The sequence below is a fragment of the Copidosoma floridanum genome, unplaced genomic scaffold (assembly GCF_036245765.1).
Source record: "Copidosoma floridanum isolate Cflo_tuat_1 unplaced genomic scaffold, Cflo_Japanese_pri ptg000020l, whole genome shotgun sequence".
NCBI classification, from domain to species: Eukaryota; Metazoa; Arthropoda; class Insecta; order Hymenoptera; family Encyrtidae; genus Copidosoma; species Copidosoma floridanum.
Window position 1 is genome coordinate 33,376,241 of NW_028321897.1, and position 15,425 is coordinate 33,391,665.

Below are 15,425 nucleotides of genomic sequence, written 5' to 3' on the forward strand. Positions count from 1 at the left end.
ACAAAAGTTATCATTCTATTATAATCCGTTCTTAAGATATTTGATTTTGAAAAAAAAACCGAAATACATCGCTCTTTGCTGTTTTGAGGTTATGTTGAACATTTAAAGATAGTCATATTTAGATAATATAGCCACTTACATCCTATGGTCTCATATCAAACAGCTTTATGCAGACTGAAGTGAGAATTTGGTTGAATTTAAAACAGTTTTTTACGTTTTTCTGAAAAAATCGTGTTTTTACGTAAAATTTGGAGGTTAGAAAAAAAGAATTCTCTTATAAATGTTTTTCTCGTATTCCCCATCAACTTACGAGTAAATTAATAAAAATTTTTATTCTATCTTAATCCGTTCTTTAGATATTTGATTTTGAAAGAAAAAAAACAAAAATACCCCACTGTGTGCCGCACACACGTTAACTCGCACATCCAGTCAGTACCTTGATGTTTACCGACGCTGCTAGACGTTTGTTTTCTAGGAGGCACCTTGTTACTTGCTTTAACCAAGAATTAAAACATGTTATCGTTAAGAAGCAAGACCTTGTCTTTTCTGATCCACGTCCTCATCTTGAACACGGTAGCAGTGGGGATGCCCATCAACCGACTTTAACGGCAAGCTATTGAATTCCTGAATTTCCACACTAGAAGTGATTTTGTGAAAAGCCATCATGCCTCGTAAAAAGATGAGATGTCGGCTGACAGCGTACTTAGTGCATGCTTGTCTCTCGCACGAATGCAGCATATGTTACAGAAAACAAATGCCTCCTCTCGCCAGAGTTTCAGGCGATCGCCACGCTGTCGCTGCGTCTCGCTGTCTCTTGAGTCTCGCGACTCTCAACTGTCTTTACTCATGCCTTCCTTACATACACACACACGCGTGTAGCGTACGCACTTACATATACACATTGTTGTCGTACAATTTAGTGCTTAGAATAGGTGAGTATACAGGTGTTTACTAGAGTATAACAAGTAGTTACTTATTCTGTGTAATCATTAAAGTGGTTGGCTCGCGGAACGTGCAGGTTGACAAAACCCTACTTACACACACACACACAAACACAGACACATACACACACACATATATATATATATGTATATATAATGGGGTAAGTTTTAAGTAATATATACTAATAAAATTAGGTCTCAGCCAATTTGGCATCAGTGATAAGAATCCCAGAAGTATTGAATAATGAGAATCAATAAAAATCTCCGTTAGGTGAGCAAGAAACAGTTATGAGAATTTTAACTGTTTTAAAGTATTTTTTATTAATAAAATTTAGTGGTCGATTCAGCATCAGCTATTTGAACCCCAACTGTATTTAGTAATACTAATTAATGAAATGTGTCGTTAGGCGAGCTAGCAACGCCGATGATGAAACCATTGCATCGGTTTCCTGGTATTATTTGTGAACCCTTATGAACCACTGTTTTAGTATTATTTTTAATAAAAAATACATTAACGCAGCCAAGCATTGACATTTAGAAATCCAGCTATTTATAAATATTGTTACTTAAAAAACTGCACCCCTAGGAAAGCAAACATTTATAATATAACACATCTATAAGTTTATGTTTTTAAAATGGTAAACCTTTTAGTAATCAGTCTAGCTTTCTTAACTTTTAATTAATGCTAAATTAAACTATTACACGTAAGTTGCAGGTTTTCGGCTTGCCTGTATGTACATTTTATTAATGAATAATATTATAAAACAATTAAGTTGCTTATTAACCTGCGAACCTGTTAATTAATTTTGTTACTAAACTCTGATGATGAACAGTAAAGTTTTTAATCGCCGGTGCTTGCTCGCCTAAGGGCACATTTTATTAATGGAGAATACTAAATACATTTGGCTTTCTAATTGCCTATGCTTGCTTGCCTTAGAGCGCATTTTATTAATTAGTAGTACTAAAAACTAATTACTTTATTTAAAATTGTATACATTGCTAATTGTAAAACTTTCTATTTAAATTGGAACAATTTTTTTATTTATAGCATAATTAGCATTTCTCATGATTTTTAAACTGATTTTTTTATAAATCTCGACCACTAATTTTTATTATATTTTTTTTTCTGGAATTTTTTGATGCTATTTTCATTGAAAAAATAATTATTAGAAAAGAAAAATTTGAACTGTATCCCATGGACTCGAAAATGCTCTCTATTGGTCGAGACCGTCGTGACGTCACGAATACATTAACAGCCTTTCTTTAAGCTGGAGAGGATGCAAAAAGTATGATTTTTGATAATTTTATTTTATTTTAGGGATTTTTTCAATTAAAAATGGATTGAGTCCAAACTACGTATCAGGTGCACAATACTTTTTTTTAACAAGTCTGCGATAAGTGCGAAAATAGTGATCGTAAGTTGCTTAACCTCATTTATGTATTTATATACATTACAAAACCATTTTTCCATACAAAACTACTTTCTCTGTAAAAATTTGGAGATGGCTAATAAATTAAAAGCCGATTTCACTAAAGCCAACTCAAAGAATCTTCCAGTAGTAGATGAGGGAATGATTTTTGACTCTATTACAAATGATGATCGTTTTAATGCACCAGAAAACGGGGACTAAAAAATAATGTGTAAGTAAATGTGTTAAATTTTATTAAATACAATTTTATTTAACATCCGTTGTTTCCCTTAAATATGGATCTGCAAGAGAAAGTTACGGAGATAATCCTATAGGTTACGTGTGTATCAAGAGAGAAGGTCACTTATGTACCGTAAAATCTCAAATTTGTCCGGACACAAAGTTCGTAGTACAAACTATTCTGTTTTACTGCTCATTGATAAAGAGAGTAATCTAAAGTGCACAATCTTAAGTTGTGCTGCAGCTGTAGGTATTCATGTTTTAACTGCATTACACATTTAAAAATGTTTTTACTTTAAGTTTTTACTTTTGTTTTGTTGTATAGGTGGTTACAAGCACACATTCGCCTTTTTATTGTAGGCTTATCGTCGGAGTCAAGAAAAGTACCACTATAACTGGATTCTATTGGAAGAAATCAGTCCTATTAAGAGTTGGTACTAAACAAAAATTTCTGTTATGCAGTGACATAAAGAATTCTGTTTCTGATGAATCTGACTTCACGTTTCACGACAGTAATATTTTATTTAAAAACGTTTTTGAGAATCTGAAAAAGAATCAGGTGGACGTTCATCTTTCTAGGTAAACAGTTGAATTGAAAAACACAGAACTGTATAAATTATTAATTCAGCAGATAAGTACTTCTGTTGTTGCCAGTAGAGCAGAGAAGCAACGTTAAAAATTTTTTGGAACTAGCATGGAAAAAATTGAATGATTATGTGTGCAAAAAAATAGAATTAGAGACTCAGCAGCAAAGTGATAGTTTATTGTGGCATGAATTGAGATGTGAAGATTGTTGAAATCAAATATCCAACATCAGAAAAAACTATGAAAAGTTATGTTTGTAATGGAAATGTAACACCTAAGTACACAGCTCAAATGATGCAACAAATGAAAGCAGTAAATAAGAGTAAAGGTTTATTTTGCGTTAGTGACAGTAATTTGGAAAAAAATAAGATTATTCATCAGTACTGGACCAGTTATGATGCCCAATATATGACTAGTTTGATTGAAAAAGCTACTGAATTTTGGATAAATAATGTTTATCCAGTACTGACACATGATATGTAGACAAATATACATAAGATCAATAACGAGAATTTATAAAAAACATCTGTAAAATTTTATTGTACTCAATGCTTATTATATAGTACGTTTTTACATTCATAGATAGTGATTTTTTATTGATAATATGCAATACTAATTCACCTTCTAATTATAGGTAACTGTAAGTTAATTAGTCCACAATCAATTGCAACTCTGCTAACTAGTACGGGCATTAAAGACAAATCCAAACATGCATACATGTGCTGCTAGCATGTGATACTCTCTTATCCGTCTTATTACTCTTTCAACATGAATACGCAAAATTGAAATTCTTTTTTTTTCAATTACTTCTTTCTAACTTGGCTTTTTAGATTCATACACACTCGGTAAGCGTACTAATCTAATTTTTTTTTTGCCAAGATTTGTTCAATACTTGTAAACCTATGATCAGCCATTACAGTACATTTCTTTGGCAGTATTTGCATCATTCCAAATTCTTCAACAAGCATTATATCATTAATTCTGCCACCACCGCCCTTAGATATAAAAATGATGGTGCCATCTGGAGTACAACCAATAAGATATTTAATGGTGTTACATTTTTTGTATTAAGACAATGTCAAAGCTTGATGAACATAGTTAGATGGCTTTTTAATTTGAATTTCAAAGGCATCAATGATAATAAACACTGTACTGTAATTGACTCTAAATGGATTGGGTAGATCATGTTTAACTTAGAATTCTGATGGAACGTTAATTAATGCTTTTGTTACATCCCGAGTTAATACGGACAAATCATATTGTAAGTAAAAACGCAATTCATCCGTAAAATTCATAGAAAACGTATTGTGTACGTAGAGCAAGCTCATATGATAAGTGCAGCTAATACGTTACTTACATGCGTGTGTGTATTAGCTTTAAGGTGAATATTTCATAATATGCTGACATATAATAGGCCAGCCTCGTTGTAAGAATGCATGTATGTATTGAAATTGTACGTTATATGTATGAATGCATGAATGCATAAATTGTATTGTATATATAAATGAATAGTTTACTTGCGCATTGATTACATAATTTCATTATACTAAAAATTGATTGTGAAATCCCTAAAAGGATTAATTGCGAAATTTGTAAACTTATTTGTCACACCAGAACTTGTATTTGGCGTTCTTTTCTTGCTGATGCGAGCTTTCATCATCACTGATCCAAAAAACTCACTTGTCAGAAAAATGCGATTGGTACTGTTGTAATGTTATTTCCTAACACATAAAATCAAAACATGTAACATCATCATGCAAGCCTACTGTTTTGCTGTCAACGCAGTCTACAAAAACACAGCTTATTGGTTGACCATAATTAACATATGTCACCTGTCCTCTGAAGTTACTCCTGTACTCTTAATTCCCGCGACTCGCGAGTACCTTATACACGTAAGGCACAACGTGTTAGCAGAGGCAACTCGGGCGCATTTCGAGAATATCAGTAGGATCAGACTACACTAAGGAGCGAGGAACAACGAAGGAGGCCTGCCGAAAGTGATTACAGCGATAGCAGGGAAGGCAGAAACCGCAACATCTTACTGGCCACGAACTCATTCGTGTAGTTTAAGAAACCACTGGAAATTACTGCACGAAGCATTAGGTATGTAAGTTATTTATCAGTGATAAAATTAATGCTGAACCTTGTTGAAGTGACCCGAGTTAGTTGTGTTTTAAAAAAAAATTATGTTTAATTGTTTTAATGAAGGAACGCATTAATTAAAATTATCCATATTATTTAAATAAAGATTTTTACTATATTAAAAAGAACAAATAAAGCTCGCGAGCAGACATCTAAGATACCCACGAATGACACTAAAATAAAACAGCTAAGACCTTACTCTAAACAAGTCCGGTCATAACACTTTTTATAAATGAGCCAAGTGTTTGTAGTTTCTAATGCAGATTTTACTACTTTGGGATGTGGATTGGCCAAATTGATGAGCTAAGCGACTTAAAGTGTCATTTATTTTGAACTTCATAAGGACAAGTAAAATGTGATTCTCCTTAATAGATTTTTCTAAAAAAAAACTGATGATTCACAAACAATTTAAAGGTATACCAATAAACTCTTGGGTTATTTTTTATTAAATATTTGGAGACCTTCAATACTGCTGTATTTAATGAGAACTCATTACAATCTGCATCAATGTTATTGTGATCGCCACTTCCACTGTGCGACGTTGGAATGTATGATTCAGAACTTAATTTAGGATCAGAGGATATTACTGTCAAGAAATTAGTAGCTCATAAATGATTGCTAACTGGTTTCGGTGGACAAGCTGCATCGGCAATCGTTGGTTTTACATCGCATGATGCATTTTTTGTTAAAGGTTTGCATGTTAATAACTTGTTTCATAAGTGTATGAAGTTCTTCATTTTAACTTGTACACCTAGATCAACAAATTTTTTCATGTTTTTAATTTTATCTGGAGTAGACATTACTACTATCGTTTATCTCAGATTAAGTAGTAATATCAGATACGGTTGGACATTCAACAGTTTCAACTGTATTTTGACTAAGACATTCGTTGTTACAATCTAAAATGTAATCAGTACCAGTGCTACTTGCTGGTTTATTTATAACTGCATGTTTCTTGCTGAAGGATAGTAAGTTATTGTTACATTCTTTTAAAATTTCTTAAACTAAACGGTTTCTATTTAATTTTTCAATTGTTGAACTTGGTTCCAAATTCTGTTGTTGCCATGGAAATTTGTGAGGAAAAATATCAGATTTTTATTTTTGAAAAGCATGATGTATGCGAAACCTTACATAATTTTTCCATATCATTTTGATCTGAAAAAAAGCATTGCATAAAAGAAAATTTACTCAGAATTGCATATATAGGTTGCTTTCACTCACATTAAAATGATCTTCACAGCAATAAAATTTACTTGATGTTGGCAGATCTTCTCTTCTTTTAACACAGGAAAAAACATTTTTTCTGGACATTTTAACGATAAACTGAAGCACAAAGGAACAAAACATGACTTGTATGATTTGCTTTGTAACGGATTCAATGGCCTATCACAATTCCTTGTCACAATCCACATTTATTGTATACCAAAATAATAAATTTTAATTATACTGTGCGCAAAAATGTGTGTGTGTATGCATATATATAAATGAGGTTAAGCAACTTACGATCTCTATTTTCGCACTTAACGCAGACTTGTCAAAAAAAAGTAATGTACATCTATAACGTATTTTAGACTCACGGTCAGTTTTTAACTAAAAAGATCCCGAAAATACCATAGAATTAATAAAAAATCATATCTTTCGCATCCTCTCCAACTTAAAGGAAGGCTGTTTCTGTATTCGTGACGTCACGACGGTCTCGACCAATAGAGAGCATTTTCGGGTCCATGGGATACAGTTCAAATTTTGCATTTCCAATAATTATTTTTGCAATGAAAATGGCATCAAAAAATTCCAGAAAAAAAAGTGTAATAAAAATTAGTGCTTTACATTCAGAAAATAATTAATTTTAAATTCATGAGAAACGCTAATTATTAGTAAATACATGAAATATTTACCAAAAAGAGGTTCTTATTTGTAATTATTCAAAAAATTAAATACTACTTTCATGAGGTTTTACGTTAGCAGTATTAATTAAACGGCAAAAGTAAAAGCATCAGACTGCGTTGTATAGGCTTTTTTTATATAATATTAATAATGCAGTTGCAACAGAGCGTACTCATTTCTCTGGTTGAGAGACTAAGTTTTTCTTTTCGAATCCTACTATTACATTAAGAGACAGCATTTATTTGTATGTTTGCAAAAATCTCAAAAACTACTAAACCAATTGATCCCAAATTCCGACATAAGTTCAATTACAGCTTCTTATATGTCATTGACTATTACACTAAGAAAAAAAAACAGCCAGTACAGCCTGACTGCACGGCTGCTGTAGTTTGTCAACCCAAGTAGCTACTTTCAGGCTAGGTTAGCTTGGGAGCCAAGCAGATTCTGCTTGGCAGCCAAGGCAAATGTGACCGGTCACTAACTGAGCACTGTGTAGTTCGGCATTTGTACTTCAAAAATCTACGAACTGTCAAGAATCGGTGTACCAAATTTCAGCAAGATTGGTCAAGTAGTTTTCGCGGTTAGCGATAACAACGGTTTTTGCGACTTTGCTCTCTCTCTCTCTCTCTCTCTCTCTCTCTCTCTCTCTATATATATATATATATATGTGTGTGTGTGTGTGTGTGTGTGTGTGTGTGTGTGTGTGTGATATTAAAGGTTTTTTTACACCATATACGTTCAGAAACGATCAAAATTTCATGAGACGTGTTATCACTCAACATCGACTTTGTGCTGATGTGCGTGTCACACGTTACTGAAGCGTATCACGAACTTTTACTTACTAAAATAACTCTATAAAATTGATTTCAGGAGCGGTTCAGTCAATGTAAAATTATAATGAAAGTATAACCACTCGCTCTCTAGCAGTCAAAAGTTAAGATTACCTTTCAGATTCTGCTTGACTCCCAGGCTAGCCTAGCCTGAAAGTAGCTGCTTGGATTGACAAGCTACAGTAGCCGTGCAGCCAAGCTATACTGGCCGTTTTTTTTCAGTGTAAAATTAACGATAACTTCAAAATAAATGTTTTTATGCTGTTGAGTGATAACACGTCTCATAAAATTTTGATCGTTTTTGAACGTATATGGTGTAGAAAAAACCTTTAATATTACACACATATATATATATACAGAACAAAGTCGCAAAAATCGTTGTTATTGCTAACCGCGAAAACTACTTGACCAATCTTGCTGAAATTTTGCACACCGATTCTTGACAGTTCCTAGATTTTAGATTTTCTAAGTACAGTTTTTATCTTGAAAAAATTAATAGCTATAAATAAGCTCAAAGTTTGGCAAAAATATGCGAGCTTATACCTTTAGTTTAATAGGATCCGCTAGGTGGCGTAGAAGTAAAATCGATGATTTCTGCAATAAATTAAGTCTGGTTATAATATCTCCGAGAAAATTGTCCGATATCATAGTCGTTCATCGGCAGTGCATAAAGCATAAAGCTGGGAGTCATGCAGCTGGGTATCCCGGCTATCGACAACACTGTTTTTTAATGGACAAGCGACTTACATTGAACTCCATCCCGAACCACCAAGATTAACAAATGCCACCAATAAGTAGGCTTCTTGATCGCTAACGTTTCCGGCGTAATTGCAGGAGACGTCTAGTCAGAGCACAATATGCTCTAGCAATTTTAGGTTTCATGGTCGTTCTTCCAACTGGCCTGTCGCCATTAGAGCAGATTTTGATACCTCAGCAAGCCAGGAAAAACAACCCTTGAGAAGTTCAGGCAGTCACAACGGCCTCCTCCTCAGTGGTTCGTCCCAACAGCATACCCCCAGAGAAGGTATTCTCCAGGCCCACTTTCCTGACTAACGATGTGCGGTTGGTTATTTGTGGAATGACCTGAAGACAAGATATTCTTTGATCAGTGGCGTACCTCCAGCATGGTCTCTGTACACAAAGACTGTGAGGGTAAAAGTCAAGCTACCTGCAGCCAGCTCTCCATCATCAAGAATAATAATTAGAAATAGCTAGAAGTTATACCACTGGCCTTTTTCAGGGCCATTAATAGTATTAACGTTTCTTATTTAAGCATCAATCTCATTGGTTTTTTTTTAGGTCCATCCAACGTTTAACTACCTTGCCAAAAAATACATTTTAAGTACCATTTCTGGCAATGATTCGTCGACTAAAAGACCGTATAAAGGCGGATATTATTAAATTAAGTCAGTCATTCACTGGCAGATGTCACGAGCGGAGTTGTTCGTCACGAGGCTGGTAACCCCTGCCACCGATGACCCTGCATTACCCTTTTTACTCCAAGCATTCTTCGAGGAATCACCGATCCTTTCCGAGGTCTACGCTGGATGGACCTAACAGCTATGAAGGAAAAATAAACGTGAACAAACTGGACAGTCTCCAACGGGCGAGTATCGTGAACCAATGTCCCCACCTTAGATCACTAAAACGACTGAGCTCTGCAAAAAAAAAGGTGCTTGAGATACTAACGTCTCTGGCTTAACACTAGGAGACGTTATGAAAGAGCTCTATAACTAGCTCTAACGCTTTAGACGTTGTAGTTTTTTCCCGATCAGTGTGGTGTGGTGCTACAACAGCTGGCCAGAGAAGATTACCCCGAGGTATCTAGGCAGTCACGTTTGCCGGATACTTCAACCAAGAAAGAGTTTAGCTAACTAGTCCTTTTTAAAGCCATCCAACGTTGAATTGTCTTGCCAACAAATATATCACAACTTGACAAAATTGACAAAAACAGCCCTTAGGGGTCATAAAAATTTTAACTATGCCTATAGTCGCCAGATGGCGAATTGGAAGGAAAATTCTAAATTCTTTAAATGTATACAATTTTAGGCGTCAAGAAACTGATGCAGAACATTTGTCGAGATTCAAACAGCAGCGCAAAAATTGACAAATAAAAAATCTATTACGTGAGAAATCAGCTTTCCACTATAAACCTTACAGTAATTACTAACAACCTCCAGATTTTTAAATAAGTGAAATAATATGTATTTGTATTCATTGTGGCGAGCAAAACTACAGAGATTACGCTTCAGGAATTTGTTGCTCTAGTAACAAAGTTGTAAGACTAGAAAAAACAACTTTTTAATTAAATATATCATTTGTTATTTGTTATATTACATTTGTCAGTTTTAAATTTTTACAGTTTTAACAAATAGCCCATTTCATTTATTATAACGTGAGAAAGTGCAAATCAACGACCCTTTAGGGCCAACAACTATTTTATGGCTTAAGGAACACATGGTATTTTTCAGCATATTAAAATTTTTTTCATTTTTCACCGTTTATTATTTGACTAAATAAACTGCATGGATTCTGCAAGAAGTAGTTCATTTATTCTGAGTAGTGTCAGCACTAGACGTAAAATTTTAAACTTAAAACGTTTTACATTATGTGTCAACACACTGCGGTGTTCCGTTCAGTAAGTCTCGGGCAAAGCCAAGATGAGGGGGCTGCTAGTTAAGAACAGATCAATTTCGTTTATTAAGTAAAGGAACTTCCTGCCTTGTGGCTGGTATATGTGTTTGTTGTATCAGTGTTTAAAAGCATTGTCATATGAATATTATCACAGTTTGTATATTAATTACACAGTATCAAGTCACATGGCTACATTTGTTTATATATTAAGTAGAGCCGCTTACCCTTAACTCCTGTTGCTTCTTACATTAAGGTCCTCCGCGAGCTCGTGATATTTTTGCTCTTTCTCTTCTCTTGCTTCGTGGGGGGCCCCCAGCCGATTTTGGAAGGGCACCACAACGTCGACGATGGTGACCCTGCGCTGCGTCTCGCCCCTGACCACAAGGTCAGGCCTCAACTGCTGGCGCTCCCGGTCGACACCTTCAACCCTGTAATTCATTGACACCACCCTAGGCGCGCGCGTCGCCTTTGTCAGACGATCGAGGATGTTATTGTGTCACCTCGCAATTGCAGCCGAGTTCGGCCCGCAGTGCTGGATCACGTGAGGGAGCGTCTCCAGTCCCGCCCCACACCTCCGGCAGCGCTTATCCGCCGCGGCCAACCACCTCTTTGCAGCATTGAGTGTCAGCACATTAAGCCGAGCTCTGTGAATGAAACGCCTCTCGGTGATGTGCGTAAAGCTGCCGCTTCTCAAAAAATAGTTGGCTGTTAAGGAGCGAGACGTGACCTCGTACATCTTGCCCTGATCTTTTTTGGCAAGTAGTCGCCCCCTGTAGTGCTCCACCAGTGTAGCCCAGAGCCGGCGCACGATCTGCGACGTAGCCTGGGGTGTGACGAGCACCCTGCCTCGCGCTCTGCGGCACTCCAAGGCCATCTCAAGGTGCTCAGGGGACCAGCTCCACCTCACACCGAGAGCCCCACTCAGCCTGCGTGCCGCGTTCCGCGCTCTCGACCATAAAGACACGAGGTCGCTCGACGGCCGCGCCATGTTCCCGTCAAGCGAGCCAGTCAGATACTCAGCTATATCGTGTTCGCTCGCCCTTCTTTTTATCTTAGTTCCAACAGCCCCCCGCAAGGGCAGACCACGCTAACCCACTCACCCGCCCGTCGGCCGCATGCAGCATTTTATCAGTGTGGGCTATTGTGAGTAGGTCAGCCATGTCCGCGAGTGGCAGCAGCCCACCCGTACCCATTGAAGGGGGGAGGAAGACCACCTCCGTGCTTGCCCTTTGGGGGAGGTGCATTCACCCTTTGGCGAGCTTTTTGAGCACCCTGTCTGCCTCCGTCAGAGGACCCGTTGCCACCGCCGAGCCCCTCAAACAAAAATCCATTCGTGGCAAAATAAATGAGACTGCCATCTCTAGCTTCTGCCAGGGGGAAATAGAGAGTAGTCCAAGGCTAGCAGGTCTCGCGCCATATCATCGATTTTGTCTATCGGAGTCTCGCTAACCCTGTAGCCCGCCTAAGCGCCCACGTATGCGTATGCTTCGCCCGCGCCCAGCGCCCGTATCTCCGTCTCCTGTACAGAGAAACGCGTACCCCGCGCTCGTGCCGTCCCTCTGCCCCTCAAATGCAGCGACGCGCACTTTTCCGGCCTGAACGTCAGTCCGACCACGTTTGTTACCTCCGAGGCCCTGTCCAGCAGCGTCTCAAGGCCCTCCGGAGTGTCAGATATTAAGGCAAGGTCGTCCGCATAGCCCAGGCATCCGCAGTGCTCTCCCGCCACCTTATAGCCTCTTCCGGCCGATTCTACGACCCGTATGATAGGCTCTATGGCTAAATTGAAAATTATGGGGCTAAGTGAACATACTTGCACCACCCCTGAGAGGACCTGAATCGGCTCCGTCAGTCCACCGGCTGTCCTGACGCGCATAGTCACGCCCCTGTATGCAGCCTCCACCAGTCTTCTGATGGGTCCGGGCACTCTGTGCCCAGCCAAGGCCCGGTGGATCGACGCGTGGGGGACCGACCGAAACGTATTTGCCAATACGCAAAAAGGCTCGCACTGTGTAAGACAGTGCAGTCGACACCTTAATACCTCGTGCGCATTTGCCTCGTGAGGTGGCGTGTACTACATGATACTTCGACGTGTAGGCACGTCTACCTTCTGTGTATACTACACAGTCTGTAGAGCTGCACTCACACGCTCTTTTGATCTGCGTGCACGGCATTTTCGGGTGTAAAGTGAAGTAGTCGTCCTTGCGTTGAGCATGTATACGTATAATAAATACGGTGACTTTTTAATCAATCTATGATAATAAATTAATTCAATACTGTCACTAATATTTGTTGTATTAAATAGAAATGAAAAGAAAAAACATTATTGATGATAAATATGCAATCAGGAAAAAAATCACAATACGTGTCTACTTATAACATATGAACCATCATTTTTTTAAAAAACAAGGGATGTACTAACAGTAACTGAAGAATCTTAATGTATGTATTCGCACTTTTTTTTCGACATACTCAGAATCTGCTTAAAAATGCTAATCAAATCCAATTTGTTTTATTGGAATGTACCTAACAATAATTTTCTTGTCCACCACAAATATATTTATTATTTTGCTGTATTGTATACCATCATTTTCGATAATTTTTGCAACCATGCACGTATTTTTTTTATAATCAAATTTATTATTGGTAATTTTACTTAATTTAGTCCTGTTACTCGCTAAAGGAAACGAAATATTTACTTCAGAACCAGCTACAGCTGAGCCTTCGAATACACGCATTTTATTATACTTTTCAAAAGGCTGCAAGTTTAAACTAAGTTGCATTCGAATCCTAACAGTCTTTGAGATGATGGTTTATATGTTATAAGTAGACACGTATTGTGATTTTCTTACTGATTGCATATTTATTATCAATAATATCGTTTACTTTTCATTTGTATTTAATAAAACAATTATCAATAACAGTACTGAGTTACTTAATTACCACACACTGATTTGAAAGTCGTCGTATTTATTATACGTATATATACTCAACGCAAGGACGACTACTTCTCTTTACACCCGAAAATGCCGTGAACGCAGGTCAAAAGAGCGTGCGAGTGCAGCTCTACAGACTGTGTAGTATATACGTGCCTACACATCAAAATTCCGTGCAGTACACGCCATCTTACGAGGCAAATGCGCACGAGGTATTAAGGTGTCGACTGCACTGTCCTACACAGTGTAAATCTTTTTGCCTGAAGTCCAGCCATGCCATCGAGAGTTCTCTGCCTTTGGTGTTAGAGTCTCGGATTATCTCCCGCAGCACGAAGCCGTGCTCATAGCAGCCCTTGCACTGCAGGAAACTCTTTTGTGCCGGACTTAGCCTCCCGTTTGTCGTTGCCCACTCGGTTAGCCGATCCGCGACGAGGGCTGTGAAGAGGTTGGCCGTTGTCAGGCCTAGGGCTAACGGCCTCCAGTTACCGATCTCTCTTCGGTCGCCTTTATTGTAGACGAGGACGGTCTCGGATCCCTTCCATACTTTCAGAGTCATCTTGAGCCTCAGACACGTATTGTAGAGTGCTCTTAGCACGTGAAACTTTGGATCCGCCCTCCGCAGGTCAGCGTAGGTTACTCCATCCGACCCGGACGATGAGTTACTCATCCTCCCGAGTCGTCGTTTCACCTCCGCCTCGCTGAAGGGGACGCACAGCCTGTTGCCACTTTCAGGGCTCGGCTCCTCCTCCTCGAACACCGGTGGCAGCTCACCGAGTGGTTCTTGGCGTGCGTGGGTTAGCCGGAAGTGCTCCCGGACCTCCTCCGTACTGAATTCGCAACGCTCGGGAGGCCCGTTGAGCACCTCCTGCACCGCGTGCCGTCTATTCTTGCGGTATATTTTTTGAATCCGCGTAGCTGCCGCCTTCCAACGTTGTCTCCTGTTCCCCGTCCTCGTCATCAGCCTCGGTGCCCGCTCGGGCCCGCTCCCCCGCCCCCGCCGCCGACCACCATCCTGAAGGCAATCTCGTCCACTTCCGTCCTGCCCCCCAGCCGCTGCACGCGAGAGTCGTGACAGGAACCTGGCCCATCGATTAGACAGCTCCTCGAGTTGACGGGCATCGGTAGTGCGGGCCGCCAGAGCCAGCAGCGCCTCCTGATCGGCGGTTATTGGCTTGTCACCTCGGTTGAGTCATCTGTTCTCATACCGCGGTGGCCTCTCACCCGGAGGACCCGCTGGCAGACCCACAGCCCGAGCCGTCGCACAGTGGTCTCGAAAGCTGAAAAAATGCTCAAAATTCGTGCTTCCCCTAGATTTTGACTCAAAAAAATTGATTTTGGGCTTATTTTGTTCGTAAAAAGATTCTCTATGAGGATCAGTTTCCCTTGGATGTGTAACGACTTCGTATATATATGTTTTTTAGCTATATATAGAGCAATTTTTGATAGTCAAAATACTCTGGACACATAATACGTTGTTAAAGTTTACCAATTCGTACAAAATTTTGTAAAAAGGGGTTTTTGGGGTCGCTGATCACAAATCTGAGGTCAGATTAGTCAATTTCAAGATGGCGGATCCAAGATGGTGGACGAAATTTTTAAAAATCAACTGAATCGTACTAAACTTGGTACACGGAAGTTTTCGGGGTCGCTGATCACGAATCTAAAGTTAAATTTGCCAACTTAAAAACGGCGGATCCAAGATGGTGGATGAAATTTTCTAAAGTTAAAATAGTGGATCCAAGATGGTGGACAAAATTTAAAGCTTATTGTATCAGTATGTGAAACGAATATTTATAACCTGCTAGTATCCATTACATAGCTGTTTAT

The 15,425-nt window shown here is 38.7% G+C and overlaps 1 protein-coding gene and 1 pseudogene across 1 annotated transcript in view; one reads left to right on the plus strand and one right to left on the minus strand.

Annotated features, from left to right (window-relative positions):
* Nucleotides 1-15,425, plus strand: part of LOC106642731 (eukaryotic translation initiation factor 4E type 2) — a 78,312-nt gene that overhangs the window by 30,851 nt on the left and 32,036 nt on the right. The window lies entirely within an intron of this gene.
* Nucleotides 3,793-4,433, minus strand: LOC149374446 (uncharacterized; annotated as a pseudogene).